At 39.6% G+C, this 16719-nt stretch overlaps 1 long non-coding RNA gene across 1 annotated transcript; it reads right to left on the bottom strand.

The window, feature by feature from the left end:
* Positions 1 to 541: 541 nt before the first annotated feature.
* Positions 542 to 16328, bottom strand: LOC122454260. The gene is made up of 3 exons (XR_006273355.1): positions 16212 to 16328; positions 7216 to 7220; positions 542 to 557 (listed from the first exon to the last, which is right to left on the bottom strand). It is a non-coding gene; the product is annotated as an uncharacterized LOC122454260 (long non-coding RNA).
* Positions 16329 to 16719: the final 391 nt, after the last annotated feature.

Raw genomic sequence — 16719 nt, 5'->3', positions numbered from 1 at the left:
AACCTTAAGAAAGAACTAAGCTAGAGGGATCATGCTCCCTGGTTTTGAACTATACTACAAAGCTATGTTTTTTAAAACTGTATGGTAATGGCACAAAAAGAGACACAGAGATCAATGGAACAGACTAGAGAGTACAATACAGTAAGAAACCCACGTTGGAGTTTTCAATTAATTTATGAAAAAGGAGCCAAGAATATATGATGCAGAAAAGACTCGTCTCTTTAATAAATTGTGCTGGGAAAAAATTGGACAGCTATATGCAAAAAACTGTTAACACTTGGTTATACCATATGAATAAGCTCAAATGGGTTAGACTTAAATGTAAGACTTGAAACCATAAAACTCCTAGAAGAAAACACAGTATGGTTCCTGACATCAGTTTTAATAATATTTTTGAATCTGTCTCCTCAGGTAAGGACAACAAAAGCAAAAATAATCTACCTCAAACTTAAAGGTTTTATACAGTGAAGGAAACGACCAACAAAATGAAAAGTTAATTTAATGAATTGGAGAGGATATTTGCAAATGATTCAACCAGTATCCAAACATACAAAGAACTCACAAAACTCAATAAGAAAATCAGATTAAAAATGGTTCAGTCAGTCAGTCAGTTCAGTTGCTCAGTCGTGTCTGGCTTTTTGCGACCCCACGCACTTCAGCACGCCAGGCTTCCCTGTCCACCATCAACTCCCGGAGCATACTCAAACTCATGTTCATCGCATTGGTGATGCCATCCAACCATCTTATCCTCTGCCGTCCACTTCTACTTCCGCCTTCAAACTTTCCCAGCATCACGGTCTTTTTTAATGAGTCGGTTCTTCGCATCAGGTGGCCAGAGTATTGGAGTTTCAGCTTCAGCATCAGACCTTCTGAAGAATATTCAGGACTGATTTCCTTTAGGATTTATAAGTTGGATCTCCTTGCAATCTAAGGGACTCTCAAGAGTTTTCTCCAACAACACATTTCAGAAGCATCAATTCTTCAGCACTCAGCTTTCTTTATAGTCCACCTGTCACATCCATACATGACTACTGGAAAAACCATAGCTTTGACTAGATGGACCTTTGTTGGTAATGTAATGTCTCTGCTTTTTAATATGCTGTCTAGGTTGGTCATAATTTTTCATCCAAGGAGTAAGCATCTTTTAATTTCATAACTCCAGTAACCATCTGCAGTGATTTTGGAGCCCCCCAAAATAAAGTCTGTTTCACTGTTTCCATTGTTTCCCCAACTATTTGCCATGAAGTGATGGGACCAGATGCCATGATCTTAGTTTTCTGAATGTTGAGTTTTAAGCCGACTTTTTCACTCTCCTCTTTCACTTTCATCAAGAGGCTCTTTAGTTCTTCTTCACTTTCTGCCACAAGGGTGGTGTCATCTGCGCATCTGAGGTAATTGATATTTCTCCCCGCAATCTTGATTCCAGCTTGTGCTTCATCTAACTCGGCATTTTGCATGATGTAATATGCATATAAGTTAAATAAACAGGGTGACAATATACAGCCATGATGTACTCCTTTCCTGTCTATACTCCTGTACTCCTCAACTCCTGTCTATAGTTGCATGTCCAGTTCTAACTGTTGCTTCTTGACCTGCATACAGATTTCTCAGGAGGCAGGTCAGGTGGTCTGGTATTCCTGTCTCTTTAAGAATTTTACAGTTTGTTGTGATCCACACAGTCAACGGCTTTGGTGTAGTCAATAAAGCAAAAGTAGATGTTTTTCAGGAACTCTTTTGCTTTTTCAATGATTTAGCGGATGTTGGCAATTTGATCTCTGGTTCCTCTGCCCTTTCTAAATCCAGCTTGAACATCTGGGAGTTCATGGCTCATGTACTGTTGAAGCCTGGCTTGGAGAATTTTGAGCATTACTTTGCTAGCGTGTGAGATGAGTGCAATTGTGCAGTGTTTGAACATTCTTTGGCATTGCCTTTCTTTGGGGTTGGAATGAAAACTGACCTTTTCCAGTCCTGTGGCCACTGCTGAGTTTTCCAAATTTGCTGGCATATTGAGTGCAGCACTTTCACAGCATCATCTTTCAGGATTTGAAATAGCTTAACTGGAATTCTATAACTCCACTAGCTTTGTTTGTAGTGATGCTTCCTAAGGCCTACTTGATTTCACATTCCAGAATGTCTGGCTCTAGCTGAGTGATCACACCATTATGATTATCTGGGTCATGAAGATCTTTTTTGTAGAGTTTTTCTGTGTATTGTTGCCACTTCTTCTTAATATCTTCTTCTTCTGTTAGGTCCATACCATTTCTGTCCTTTATTGAGCCCATCTTTGCATGAAATGTTCCCTTGGTATCTCTAATTTTCTTGAAGAGATCTCTGGTATTTCCAATTCTATTGTTTTCCTCTATTTCTTTGCATTGATCACTTAGGAAGCCTTTTTTATCTCTCCTTGCTATTCTTTGGAACTCTGCAATCAAATAGGTATATCTTTCCTTTTCTCCTTCACCTTTAGCTTCTTTCTTTTCTCAGCTATTTGTAAGTCCTCTTTGGACAACCATTTTGCCTTTTTGCATTTCTTTTTCTTGGGGATGGTCTTGACCACTGCCCCTGGACAATGTCATGAACCTCTGTCCATAGTTCTTCAGGCACTCTGTCTATTAGATCTAGTCTCTTAAATCTATTTCTCACTTCCACTGTATAATTGTAAGGGATTTGATTTAGGTCGTACCTGAATGGTCTAGTGGTTTTCCCTACTTTCTTCAATTTAAGTCTGAATTCGGCAATAAGGAGTTCATGATCTGAGCCACAGTCAGCACCCGGTCTTGTTTTTGCTGACTGTATAGAGCTTCTCCATCTTTGACTGCAAAGAATATAATCAATCTGATTTTGGTATTGACCATCTGGTGATGTCCATGTGTAGAGTTTTCTCTTGTGTTGTTGGAAGAGGGTGTTTGCTATGACCAGTGGGCTCTCTTGGCAAAACTCTGTTAGCCTTTGACCTGCTTTGTTTTGTACTCCAAGGTCAAATTTGCCTATTACTCCAGGTATCTCTTGGCTTCCTACTTTTGCATTCCAGTCCCCTATAATGAAAAGGCCTTCTTTGTTGGGTGTTAGCTCTAGAAGATCTTGTAGGTCTTCATAGAACTGTTCAACTTCAGCTTCTTCAGCATTACTGGTTGGGGCATAGACTTGGATTACTGTGTTATTGAATGGTTTGCCTTGGAAATGAACAGAGATCATTCTGTAATTTTTGAGATTGCATCTAAGTACTGCATTTTGGACTCTTTTGTTGACTATGATGGTTACTCCATTTCTTCTAAGGGATTCTTGCACACAGTAGTATATATAATGGTCATCTGAGTTAAATTCACCCATTCCAGTTAGTTCGCTGATTCCTAAAATGCTGATGTTCACTCTTGCCATCTCCTGTTTGACCACTTCCAATTTGCCTTGGTTCATGGACCTAGCATTCCAGGTTCCTGTGCAATATTGCTCTTTGCAGCATTGGACTTTCCTTCCATCACCAGTCACATCCACAAATGGGTGTTGTTTTCTCTTCTAACACTTTATATAATGTGACAATAATGAAAGGAAGACTAAAACTAGAGTCAGAATTACAAGGCTGTGATATGAATTCAACTGCTCCCTCCTAGCTTTGTGACCTTGAACAATAGAGTACAATTACAGAATTGGAGGGACTGAATTAAATAATCTTTGAAGCACCGTCTAGAATTAACTTTCTGTAGTTTGGAGCATGTTTTCTTTAGGTGGGGCCTCAGAATAGGGTGGAAAGAAAGCATAATAGGGAGAAAAAAAAAAGAAATATAAGGGGAAACAAAAACAAAGCAGGAAAAGTTAATAGGAAAGGAGCGCAGTGAGAAATAGGAAGTAAATGTATGCAGATTCAATCAGACAACTGGTTGACATTTTTTTCTTTTTAAAAATATTTTCTATGTTTAAAAAACATAGGCTTATGTTGCACAGTGAATGGGTCATTTATTCACAAAATAACCTGGTTGATATTTTTAAATTAAGCATCCCCTGTATGCTAGGTCCTGGGGATAGGATGACGGACAAGCCCTCATAGAATTTATAGATGATTATAGAATATGTAGACAGAGAGTCAGAAAAAGAACAGAAGAAGCTAACATCATCTGGAGACTCAGAGGAGAATTCCCCGAGAAAGGGTGGTAAAAGTTGGGACCGAGAATTCTGGGTAGAGAAAACAGCATTTACAAACGCTGAGAGAGCAGCAAGCCTAATTTTCAAGAGCTGAATGATTTCATGTGTGGTTGCAACTGGGAAGAAAATGAAGCAAGAAAGATAAAGCACATCCTCTAAGGATGTCCTGCTAGTAGGTTGAAATGGAAACCATTCCATTTCATCCCATGTGTGTGCTCTGATGTGGATGGCCACGTGCAGTCGACTCTCTTTCCCAATCAATCGTCCTGTAATAAGGAAGAACACAAGCCCTACCCCAGAGAATCCCTCTCAGGTCATCTAAGGGCAAAAGAGAATGGTGCATTTTGACAAGGGAAATTCCTCAGGAAAGAAAAGTAAGGAGATGATGTTAAATATGCCTCCTTGTGCTTCCTCCCGGCCCTCATTCCTGTATCTAGTGCATGCAAAGTCTTCCTCCTTTTCTCTTAGATTCTATTTCCCTTCCCCAAGAACAGCTTTTCCCCCCTCTTTTTTTTTTTTCCTTTTTTCCCCCCTTTGGCCCAAACCATAGTGCTGAAAATGTAAAACCTGCAGTTTTGGGTATGTTACCAAATGAAACAGTTTTACTTAACATCTTGTTTTTGCCAAAATATTTTCAAAGCAGCTGGAGAGCTGTCAGACCACAGTGACTCTCAGCTGCGTTTCCTTCTAGCATTTCCCCAGGTTTTCCCAGCACAGCACTCAGTAACTGGATATTATTTGAGGAGGGGGGGGGGGGGGGAAGTGCTGCACGAGACAGTTTGTAGATTTAAGAACTGTCCTCTGGGTACTGAAGGCCAGAGATTGAAGGTGCTCAGTTGCCAAACTCCAGGGCTGGGTGGACTGTGTGTCATTTTCAGATGATGCTTTCAGCAACGGGACCTAGAGGAAAAACGCTGGCAATGGTCAAAATTTAGATTGTCATTCCAAAGCCTTTTAGATTGTTTTCTGCCTTAGTCATGTGACTTTGACCAAAAGAATTGATTCTGATAGAAAAAAAAAATTACTAAATGCAGCTTGAAATGACATGCACTTTGGCTTTGCAGATACTGACAGCCTTCCCCCATCCTTAACCATCTCTTCTAATCCTCGCTAGCATTTGTGGGTTTTATGTACTAGCAGAATAATTTAATAGTAAGCAATCAGCCTTTATGCTTCTCTAACAATTTTCTTCTAAGACGTTAAAGGAGGAGTTTAGGGAGTTTAGAAACAGAGGCAGTAGTTACTATGTCTACTTAACTCAAGCAGAAACTGAAGTTCTGGAAAGTGACATGACTTTTTTAAGGTCATGTAACAAGTCGAAGCTGTTCCCTTCCTTCTAATATACTACTAATCCATTCAATTATAAGACATTATAAAATGAAGCAAATAAAATATAATAAAATAAATTCAATAGCTGTGTGGAAATTATGATAATATCAATCCAAATGATAACCACTAATTGACAATAGATTGGGCCTCAGGGTTTAAGTGTTATTGGTTTAGTCAAGTCTGACATTTGTGACTGCATGGACTGTAGCCTGCCAGGCTTCTCTGTCCATGGGATTCTCCAGGCAAGAATACTGGAATGGGTTGCCATTTCCTTCTCCAGAGGATCTTCCCAACCCAGGTATCAAATCTGGGTCTCCTGCATTGCAGGTAGGTTCTTTATCGACTTATTATGAGGGAAGCTGTAAGTGCTATTACCACTAATTTATCTTTACCAGTTCTACTATTGTCATTTGGGTCCTGCCAAAAAACAGATGGCATACTCCAAGGCAGTAATATAGTTAAATGGAGTGGATAGGGTCAAGGGAACCACTGAGAGGGTAAAGCACCCAGGACTGGGAATACTGAAAAGCAGTTGTCACTCCATCAATGCTTGGCCCAAGAGAGGCTGAAGAAGGAGCGGTGACCAGAGCTCAGTGAAACTTCTTGCTACAAGAGAGGGGCTATCAGCCATGGACATGACCCGGGGGTGGGAGTGACCTCCCAAGCTCCCACCTTTGCTTTTCTCTCATCTCTGCTTTCCTACAAGTGCCCTCTGATGACCAAAACCAGCAAGAAGCCAGAGAATTAAGAAGTCTGGGTGATGCTGTCTGAAATGCTCAGATCTCTTCCCTTTTCTTTATATACCATTTATATGCTGATGACTGCCAGGTTTCTATCAAAATTTCTTAAATTTTAATTCAGTGAATTGAATTTCAGTTTACTACTAGGAATCCCCTAACTGAGCACCTGTTCTTCTCCCAAATTCTGTTCCTCCTACAATCTTCTCCATCTCAGTTGTTACCCGTCTCCCACCAGTCACAAGTCAAAAATCTTGCAGACATCACTGTCTCAGGACCAGCATCCTGTTCTTCAGCAAATCTTATTGACTCTCCATCATTTAGCATCTATGTGGACTCTTACCACTTCTCACTGCTTTAATACCACCACCACAATATGAATCCTAATTATTAGCTGCTTAGAATGTTATACTAGATACACTATTTGCACCCTTTTCTTCTTTAGTTTCAACAGAAAATAAAGTGGTTCTTTGAAAAAACTAAGTTAGATCATATCAGACTTTATACAGGAGTCTAATAGCCTTCAATTTTACTCAAACTAGAGGAAGTTAAATCCTTACAATGTCCTATAAGTCCCTACAAGATCTGTCTGTCCATCCTTTTAACTCTTTGGCCTCATTTCCTATTTACCTCTCCCTCGTTCAACCATGGCTCAGCTGGGTTGACCTGGGTTGGAAAGATCCCCTGGAGAAGGGAATGGCAACCCACTCCAGTATTCTTGCCTGGAGAATTCCACAGACAATAGTCCATGGGGTTGCAAAGAGTCAGACACGACTGAGCGACTTTCACTTTCAACCATTCTGCTAACACTAAACACTTACCATGTCTAAAACCAGGTATATTTTCACCTATAAACAATGTTTACCCTTGCTATATACTCTGTGTGGCATGCTCTTCTTCCAAATGTCTGCACGACTCAGGCCCTAGTCTTCATCATATTTTGTTCAAAAGTCATCTTCTCAATAGGACCTTTCTGACTTTTTTTTAAATTAAAATAGAATCCCCTCAACACCTTACCTAGCATTCCTGACCTGCTTCACTGTTTCATTTTTCTCCATAGCATTAATGATCACCTGACACATTTTATATTTTACTTTTGTTTGTTTATTGTCTGCCTTCTCTTGCTTGTATCTCCATCCCCACTATAATGAAATTTAGGAGCTTGACATGCACAGGGCTAAGAGGAGTCATGAGCAACTGCCAAAGGTTTCATTGCATGAAAAACTATTTTTTTGTCTTTCTCATAGCACTTGACAGTACTTGGTACAGGGATGTATAAATGCTCCCTAGTTTGAAACAGAGCTTTAGATATACCCAGAGGTGGCTCAGTGGTAAAGAATCTGCCTGCCAATGCAGGAGACGCAGGAGATGCGGGTTTGATACCTGGGTCAGGAAGATCCCCTCGAGGAGGAAATAGAAACCCACTCCAGTGTTCCTGCTTGTAAAATCCTGTAGACAGAGGAGCCTGGCAGGCTACAGTCCACTGGGTTGCATAGAGTCGGACATGTGACTGAGCATACATGTGCACAGAGTAGCCTATGGCAAGGGGTCTAAGTTTGAAATCATGGCAACATTTGAGACTTTTCATTAGAAACAAGTTAAAGGGATTCCAGAGACCTCCTTGGAAGCTGGGAGGGCCAAAGACAGCCCTCTTTCAAAAAAAATATTAGGAGTAGATTATCTAAAATCTCTCAGGGCCAGAGCTTATCCAGAGAACAAAACACTGGTGAAATCTGAGCCAGGGTCCCAGGTTAGAGTTCAAGAACTGTGAGAAAATGAGAACAGCTTCATAGAAGTTGAGCCATGGAAGGATTCTCTCTGTTCTTTTTAGTCTTGGTAAATGTTCAGTCAAAGGAAGTCCTAGATATATTTTCCAGACTCATTTCAATGTGTTAAAGATATACCAATAAGCTAATATTTGCTGAATCAGTACACAAAGCTTTGTCCAACTTCAGCAGAATGGAAAAGGTGAAGAGAAATTAATTTAATTACCACTGAAGGTTTTCCTTATGGAAAAAGTAGAATAGGCATTAGTCAAGTATTAATCGTATGATTTCAGGGTTCTAAGATGCCCCAAAATGATAAGCTTGCTGATACCTAAAGTTCTACATTCCATAATCTAACCACTTTTACTTAAGGATTTAATCCTGATTAAATGCAGATTTCCCCTAGGTAAGGTCCCTCACCAGTTATTTATTCCTTAGAGTGAAAAAATTTGAGAACAAATTTCATCAAGCACTACAGGGGATGGGTATAGTGGTCTTGAGAAACTTGTGATCCATGAAATAAAGGGTTAAGGGGCTTTGACAACAAACCTCACCTATCTCAGCTTTGCTTAGATTCAGCTTTGCTACATCTGTTTCAAAGATTCCTCATCATCAAAATGAAATGTGTTTCTGGGTAAGCTGTCATGTCAGAAACCAGGTCAGCTTTCAAATATATGGCCATGGAATTGGGGGTGGGCAGAGGGTGTGAATTACACCATCCTCCCTTTATTCCTTACCTGACACCCATAACGTTCATTTGCATCTTTATAATGAGAGTTGGACTATAAAGAAAGCTGAGCACCGATGAATTGATGCTTTTGAACTGTGGTGTTGGAGAGACTCTTGAGAGTCCCTTGAATTGCAAGGAGAGCCAACCAGTCAATCCTAAAGGAGATCAGTCCTGAATATTCATTGGAAGCACTGATGCTGAAGCTGAAACTCCAATACCCTGGCCACCTGATGTGAAGAACTGATTCGTTGGAAAAGACCTTGGTGCTGGGAAAGATTGAAGGCAGGAGGATAAGGGGACAACAGAGGATGAGACGGTTGGATGGCATCACCGACTCGATGGACATGAGTTTGAGCAAGCTCCAGGAGTTGGTGATGGACAAGGGAAGCCTGGAATACTGCAGTCCATGGGTCACAAAGAGTCTGACACGACTGAGTGACTGAACTGAACTGAATGAGTTAGGTACAATCAATGAGCCCATTAGCAAATTTAGGCATAGAAGAAACTGATAGTATGACTAAAATCCTCAGTACATGAGTGGACTTCAATTACTTAGCCTTTTTTTTTTTTTCCAATTATCCAAATTCCCAACTGATGTGAAGATAATTCACATCAAGATGCATGTTCAGGATGCTCATTTTCATAGTAGTTTTCTTTCAAAAACTACTGGATTTCTTTATCACCACCAGATATTGTATTATATTAAAGAACATATGAGGAAACATTACATAGTAAATATAGGATTATAGAAGCTTCCTTCCCTAAACATAAACTATTAATGAAAATAAGAAATAAAATGAATGAAGAAAATAGAAATACTACTCTTACAAGAGAGAAATAATCATGAATCCTAAAATTTTTAAGGCATCATTATATAATGAAGATTCTGAAAATAATTCAAGTTTCTCTATCTATCATCTCTTTCTTCCAAATACAATATCACACACACACACAAAGAGAACAAACAGAAGCTGTATCATGGGGATAGAAAGTGAGTGGACAAAATCCTGAAAAGTCTCTTGACGGCACAAAAAATAGGACTGAGGGTGGGTGAATGAGAAGCTGAAAGAACTAAAAAGAGTCATGAATTTGTTTTTCCTGGCCCAGAGGAACATGAGAGAAATACCTCAGGAAGAATTATCCAGAACTAATTGTCTATAATAAATAAAAGTTTGGCAAAATAAAAGATGAGAATAAAAGGAAAATACCATTCCTCTAACCACTGAATACTTTTCCATAGTAGCTAAAAAGCATCATGTTGATTGTTGGAACAACCTCTACATTTTGAGTATTTCTCCAACATGACCACAGCTGGGCGTGAAGCAGAAGAAATGCTGGGGGAGTGGTGAGTTAAGTAGTGGTTGTTTTCATATAGCCAAAGATTTAGTGAGCCTGAACTGGTAGACTCACTGTGAAATAAGGAAACAATGCAATACCCTCATGTATCTGGTAATGCCCCCTAGACAGTAAAAATCTGATAAGAGATGTTTAACAAATTTCCAGAGAGATTAAAGACAAAATCTGTGAATGGAATCAATACACACCTCCAGCTTTTTTCTCTCACCTTCATCCTACCACTGCCCTTCCCTAGGTAACTATTGTGAAAAGTTAAACATAGAACTCAGTCATGGGTTCAGAGATATTTACAAAAATGATCAGATAAAGCAGAAAGTTGGCAAGGAGAAACTACCCACATATTTTGGAAAAGAGATGGAGAAGTGGAAAAGATAGAGCAACTACACTGAAACAATACAGAAAAACAAAACATTAAAAAAAAAACTGTATATTTTGCAATCCCATAAAAATAATCCATTCTGGATGAAAATCAGTTCAGTTCAGCTCAGTTCAGCCGCTCAGTCGTGTCTGACTCTTTGCGACCCCATGGCTGCAGCATGCCAGGCCTCATTGTCCATCACCAACTCCCAGAGTTTACTCAAACTCATGTCCATCGAGTCAGTGATGCCATCCAACCATCTCATCCTCTGTCATCCCCTTCTCCTCCTGCCCTCAATCCTTCCCAGCATCAGGATCTTTTCAAATGAGTCATTTCTTTGCATCAGGTGGCTGAGATATTGGAGTTTCAGCTTCAGCATCAGTCCTTCCAATGAATATTCAGGATTGATTTCCTTTAGGATTTACAGGTTGGATCTCCTTGATGTCCAAGGGACTCTCAAGAGTCTTCTCCAACACCACAGTTCAAAAGCATCAATTCATCAGGGCTCAGCTTTCTTTACAGTCCAACTCTCACATCCATACGTGACTATTGAAAAAACTATAGCTTTGACTAGACAGACATTTGTTGGCAAAGTAATGTCTCTGCTTTTTAATATGCTGTTTAGGTTGGTCATAACTTTTCTTCCAAGGAGCAAGCATCCTTTAATTTCATGGCTGCAGTCACCATCTGCAGTGATTTTGCAGCCCCCCCAAAATAAAGTCTGTCACTGTTTCACCATTGATTTGCTATGAAGTGATGGGACCGGATGCCATGATCTTAGTTTTATGAATGTTGAGCCTCAAGCCAACCTTTTCACTCTCCTCTTTCACTTTCATCAAGAAGCTCTTCAGTTCTTCAATTTCTGCCACAAGGGTGGTGTCATCTGTGTATCTGAGGTTATTGATATTTCTCCCGGAAATCTTGATTCCAGCTTGTGCTTCATCCAGTCCAGCATTTCTCATGATGTACTCTTCATACAAGTTAAATAAGCAGGGTGGCAACATACAACCTTGACGTATTCCTTTCCCACTCTGGAGCCAGTCTGTTGTACCATGTCCAGTTCTAACTGTTGCTTCTTGACCTGCATACAGATTTCTCAGGAGGCAGGTCAGGTGGTCTGGTATCCCCATCTCTTGAAGAATTTTCCACAGTTTGCTGTGGACATAGCCAAAAGCTTTGGCATATTCAATGAAGCAGAAGTAGATGTTTTTCTGGAACTCTCTTGCTTTTTCCATGATCTAGCAGATGTTGGCAATTTGATCTCTGGTTCCTCTGCATTTTCTAAATCCAGCTTGAACATCTGGAAGTTCACAGTTCTATACTGTTGAAGCCTGGCTTGGAGAATTAAATATAAATTATCAAAAATCTTTGTGAATTAAGTACAGTTAAAGAGAAGGTAGTGCAGTGGTAAAGAATCTGCCTGCCAATGCCTAAGACACAGGAGACTCGGGTTCAATCTCAGGGTCAGGAAGACCCACTGGTGGATGCAATGACAACCTATTCCAGTATTCTTGCCTGGAAAATTCCATGGACAGAGGAGCCTAGTGCGATATAGTCCATGGGGTCACAGAGAGTCAGACATGACTGAGCGACTGAGCACACAAGGGAAAGCTGACATTTTTGAAAGAATAAATTCATGGTGAAATGATGACAGCAAAATAAGGTAAAAATGACACTAGAGAATGAGCTAGAGAGAACATAAAATTATTTTAGAACTGATTATTTATAAACAGCAATTAATTAGTGTTCACAGTGAAAGATCAAGTTGATGAAGAGCTCTAGAAAACATTACAGAATGCAGCTAAAATAGACAAAAATAGAGATGAAAAAGAATAGAGAAGCTATGATGAACTGACAGAAAGGAACCAATCATATATAAATTGGTTCCCTTGATGTGGTATATACAACTAACAGAACAGAAAGAAATTTCAAAATAAAATGAAAAAACTGAATTTGCCATCTGCAAGTATAGTGTACTATTCTAGGACAGTTTGATAGACAATGGTCAACACAGACATAGCCTATTGAAAATATTGGGCTTAAAGGATTTTAAAAAAATAATCTGATTTCCAGTTTCAGCTCCAACACATAAAAAGCTTGGAATTCATCACTCCTGCCCTTACAGTGAGAAAAAAGTTGAACAAACTACAATTCAGTGACTCCTTGGACTCATTAGAGAATGAGGTACAAGCAAACAGACACCACACACTCTGCAGAGATGGGCTCCGGTATAATAATCGTGGGTCACAGATGAAAGATAATGTATTTTGAGGTAAGAGTATGTTCCTTTACTAAGCATGATATTATAAGAGCTCTAAAATTCAATAGGTCTAATTGTGTTACATGGTCAGATCACATAGCACATTATGGAGTTCCTTCTGAATCTGTAACTAGAGACCAAAGTTTACATCTTTTCTGACTGAAATGCTATGAGATTAGAAATCAACTACAAAAACAAACAAACAAACCTTTAAAAAACCCACAAACATGGGAGGCTAAACAATATGCTGCTGCTGCTAAGTCACTTCAGTTGTGTCTGACTCTGTGTGACCGCATAGATGGCAGCCTACCAGGTTCCTCTGTCCCTGGGATTCTCCAGGCAAGAACACTGTAGTGGGTTGCCATTTCCTTCTCCAATGCATGAAAGTGAAAAGTGAAAGGGAAGTCGCTCAGTCATGTGGGACTCTTCGTGACCCCATGGACTGCAGCCTACCAGGCTCCTCCGTCCGTGGGATTTTCCAGGCAAGAGTACTGGAGTGGGGTGCCATTGCCTTCTCTGCCAAACAGTATGCTACTTAATAGCTAATCAATCAACAAGGAGATCAAAGAAGGAATATAAAAATACCTAGAGACAAATGAAAACAGAAACATGACAATCCAAAATCTTTGGGACACAGCAAAAGCAGTTCCATCCTAAAGGAGATCAGTCCTGGGTGTTCATTGGAAGGACTGATGCTGAAGCTGAAGCTCCAATACTTTGGCCACCTCATGCGAAGAGTTTACTCATTGGAAAAGACCCTGATGCTGGGAGGGATTGGGGGCAGGAGGAGAAGGGGACGACAGAGGATGAGATGGCTGAATGGTATCACCAACTCGATGGGCATGAGTTTGGGTAAACTCTGGGAGTTGGTGATGGACAGGGAGGCCTGGTGTGCTGTGATTCATGGGGTCGCAAAGAGTCAGACACGACTGAGCAACTGAACTGAACTGAACTGAAAAGAAGTTCCAAGAGGGAAGTTTATAACAATCCAATCTTATCTCATGAAACAAGAGAAATTACAAATAAACAGCATAAATTTACACCTTTAGTTTAAGCCTGAATTTTAATATGAGGAGCTGATGATCTGAGTCACAGTCAGCACCAGGTCTTGCTTTTGCTGACTGTATACAGCTTCTCCATCTTCGGCTACATAGAATATAATCAATCTGATTTTGATTTTTGTTTTTGTTTCTTTTAAATCTTGAAGCATTAGCAGTTTATTTCAAGATTTGGTTTAGACTCCCCCCCTCCCCCAATTATTTTTATTAGTTGGAGGCTAATTACTTTACAATATTGTGGTGGTTTTTGCCACACATTGACATGAATCAGCCACGGATTTACATGTGTTCCCCATCCTGAACCCCCCTCCAACCTCCCTCCCCATCCCATCCCTCTGGGTCATCCCAGTGTACCAGCCCCGAGCACTTGTCTCATGCATCCAACCTGGACTGGCGATCTGTTTCACACTTGATAATATACATGTTTCAATGCTGTTCTCTCAGATCATCCCACCCTCACCTTCTCCCATAGAGTCCAAAAGTCTGTTCTATACATCTGTGTCTCATTTTCTGTCTTGCATATAGGATTATCATTACCATCTTTCTAAATTCCATATATATGCATTAATATACTGTATTGGTGTTTATCTTTCTGGCTTACTTCACTCTGTATAATGGGCTCCAGTTTCAACCATCTCATTAGAACTGATTCAAATGTATTCTTTTTAATGGCTGCATAATATTCCATTGTGTATATGTGCCACAGCTTTCTTATCCATTCGTCTACTGATGGGCATCTAGGTTGCTTCCATGTCCTGACTATTATACACAGTGCTGCGATGAACATTGGGATGCGCATGTCTCTTTCAGATCTGGTTTCCTCAGTGTGTATGCCCAGAAGTGGGATTGCTGGGTCATATGGCAGTTCTATTTCCAGTTTCTTAAGGAATCTCCACACTGTTATCCATAGCAGCTGTACTAGTTTGCATTCCCACCAACAGTGTAAGAGGGTTCCCTTTTCTCCACACCCTCTCCAGCATTTATTGCTTATAGACTTTTGGATAGCAGCCATTCTGACTGGAGTGTAATGGTACCTCATTGAGGTTTTGATTTGCATTTCTCTGATAATGAGTGATGTTGAGCATCTTTTCATGTGTTTGTAGCCATCTGTATGTCTTCTTTGGAGAAATGTCTGTTTAGTTCTTTGGCCCATTTTTTGATTGGGTCATTTATTTTTCTGGAATTGAGCTTCAGGAGTTGCTTGTATATTTTTGAGATTAATCCTTTGTCTGTTTCTTCTTTTGCTATTATTTTCTCCCAATCTGAGGGCTGTCTTTTCACCTTGCTTATAGTTTCCTTTGTTGTGCAAAAGCTTTTAAGTTTCATTAGGTCCCATTTGTTTATTTTTGCTTTTATTTCCAATATTCTGGGAGGTGGGTCATAGAGGATCTTGCCGTGATTTATGTTGGAGAGTGTTTTGCCTATGTTCTCCTCTAGGAGTTTTATAGTTTCTGGTCTTACATTTAGATCTTTAATCCTCAATATGATTTTGGTATTGACCATTTGATGATGTTCACATATAAAGTCATCTTTTGTTTTGTTGGAAAAGGGTGTTTGCTATGACCAGTGCATTCTCTTGGCAGAATTATGTTAGCCTTTGCCATGTTTTATTTTGTACTCCAAGGCTAAACTCACTTGGAGTAAGGTAAATCTTCACTTCCTACTTTAGAAAGCAAGGAGATCAAACCAGTTGATCTTAAAGGAAATCAACCCTGAATACTCTTTCAAAGAACTGATGCTGAAGCTCCAAGACTTTGGCCACCTGATGTGAAGAGCTGACTCACTGGAAAAGACCCTGATGCTGGGAAAGATTGAAGGCAGAAGGAGAAGAGGGTGATGGTTAGATGGCATCACCGATTCACTGGACATGAACCTGGGCAAACTCCAGGAGAGAGTAAGGGACAGAGAAGCCTGACATGCTACATGGAGTCACAAAGAGTTGGACATGACCTGGCAACTAAACAACAACAATAACAACAACGAACCTAAAGCAGCTAGAGAAACAAAACCCAAAGTTAGTAAAAGGAAAAAAAAAATCATAAAGATCAGGGCTGAAATAAGTAAAATAGAAAGGAAGAAAACAATAGAAAAGATCAACGAAACTAAATGCTAGTTCTTTAAAAAGGTAAACAAAATTGACAAACTTTTAACCAGAGGCATCAAGAAAAAAAGTGAAAGGGCTCAAATTAATAAAATTAGAAACAAAAAAGGAGAAGTTACAACAGACACCTCAGAATACAAAGGATCATAAAAGACTACACAAACAACTATACGTCAATAAAACAGACAACCTAGAAGAAATTGACAAATTCTTAGAAAATTACAATCTTCCAAAACTGAACTAGGAGGCAATAGAAAAAATAAAGGCCAATCACAAGTACTGAAATTGAAACTGTGACTGAAAAACTCCCAACAAACAAAAGTTCAGGACCACATGGCTTAACAGGAGAATTCTATCAAACATTTAGAGAAGTAGTAACACCTATCCTTCTGAAACTATTCCAAAAAACTGCAAGGGGAGGAACACTCCTAAACTCATTCTGTAAAGCCACCACTACCCTGATACCAAAACCAGACAAAAAAAAAAAAAAAAGAAAGAAAATTAGAGAACAATATCACTGATGGACATATTCACCAAAATCCTCAACAAAATACTAGTAAACTGAATCCAACAAGACATTAAAAAGATCACACACCATGATTAAGTGGGATTTAACTCAGGGGTGCAAGGATTTTTCAATATCCACAAATCAATCAGTGTGATAATGCACTACATTAACAAATTGAAAAATAAAAACCTTATGATCATCTCAATCAATGCAGAAAAGGCTTTTGACAAAATTCAACAACATTCAGTAATATTTCTGTAACAGCATATTGTATTATTTGAAGATTAGTAGGTCTTTGGGAGGGGGGCAGGGGCAATTTCTATAGAGAAAGAACCAGTGTTTGTTGTACAACTACTGGGGGGGGGGGATCTAACCCACG

Source organism: Cervus canadensis, chromosome 16 (assembly GCF_019320065.1).
Source record: "Cervus canadensis isolate Bull #8, Minnesota chromosome 16, ASM1932006v1, whole genome shotgun sequence".
NCBI classification, from domain to species: Eukaryota; Metazoa; Chordata; class Mammalia; order Artiodactyla; family Cervidae; genus Cervus; species Cervus canadensis.
Note: the sequence above shows the minus strand (reverse complement) of the source record. Positions and strands in the feature narration are given on the sequence as shown.